Source organism: Rhagoletis pomonella, unplaced genomic scaffold (genome assembly GCF_013731165.1).
Source record: "Rhagoletis pomonella isolate Grant_MI unplaced genomic scaffold, Rhpom_1.0 Rhpom_scaffold_00002, whole genome shotgun sequence".
Classification (NCBI taxonomy): Eukaryota; Metazoa; Arthropoda; class Insecta; order Diptera; family Tephritidae; genus Rhagoletis; species Rhagoletis pomonella.
This window is the reverse complement of record NW_023458556.1, coordinates 72,543,096-72,544,262: the sequence shown is the minus strand read 5'-3', so window position 1 is coordinate 72,544,262 and position 1,167 is coordinate 72,543,096.

Here is a 1,167-nt window from a genome sequence, read left to right as displayed (position 1 = left end):
ACTCTCCCCATCTTCCAGATGTCTGGAATGACGAGAGTTGCCATTGACAGATTGAGGACCTCCGTTAGGTACGCTACTTCCGCAAGACCCAAATTTTTCAGCATTAACATGCATATTTCGAAGGGTCCCATGGCTTTGGAGGCTTTCGCCTTCCCGGTGGCTACCTGGACTTCACCGCTGGTGAAAACAAGAAACGCACTTGTTGTTGGCAGTTTGTGCAGCCTTCTGGTCACTCGACGCTTGGCTTTGTCCGCTGGGGAATGCAGTATTAACTGCCGGCTGAAGTAGCTCGCGCATCGCTCCGGGTCCGATGAAGCGCGGTCGCCGAAAGATATTCGACTCTGTCGTCCCGCTTTGTCAGATTGGACAGTGACCTCACGATTGACCAAAGCTTACTCACACCAGTAGTGCTTTTCTGTAACTAATGCGATATTATATCGCAAATTTTTTCATAACGCGGTATCGCATATTTGATATCGCAAACGATATCCGAAGTGTTTCTGTAAGTCAAAGAATTTATGCAATTGCAGAAATATGCCATGGATTATGAGCGACCTTTATTAAACTCTCATGGTAAAACTTTTTTAATCAGCTGATAGAAATGTCAACCAGAGTTGCAATGCATAGCATTTTTATGCTATAGATTTTCGGTATTGCAAATTTGTCAAGCCATGACAAATGCAAATGCGTGTATTTTGTTTGTGTATTGCAAATAATGTACGTACGTATGCACATTCCTCGCAACTAGGGTTCGAAATTTCAGACTTTGGTATCGATACCGAGTACTCATTCTGACATCGAGCTCATGGTATCGATACTCAAAAGTATCACGGAAAAAATATCGATACTACTCAGTATCCGACTCATTAAAAATATGTTTTTGGGATACTAAAATTATTTTATTCTTCAATCGTATATCTAGTTATTTCCTGAAGTTAAAACAATAGACATGTAAAATATTTGAATTTTATTTCATTGCTGTACTTACTTTCACGTTAGAAGTAATTTTAACGTTAAATGTACATATGTACATACATATACAGGGTGTCCCAGAAGTAATGTGCCAAACTTTTGGGGAAGGTAGGTGGGGGGGTGAGCTCACTGATAAACAAAAAATTTTCAGGTAAAAGTGTCACCGTTTTTGAAATATTTACATGTTTTCGAATT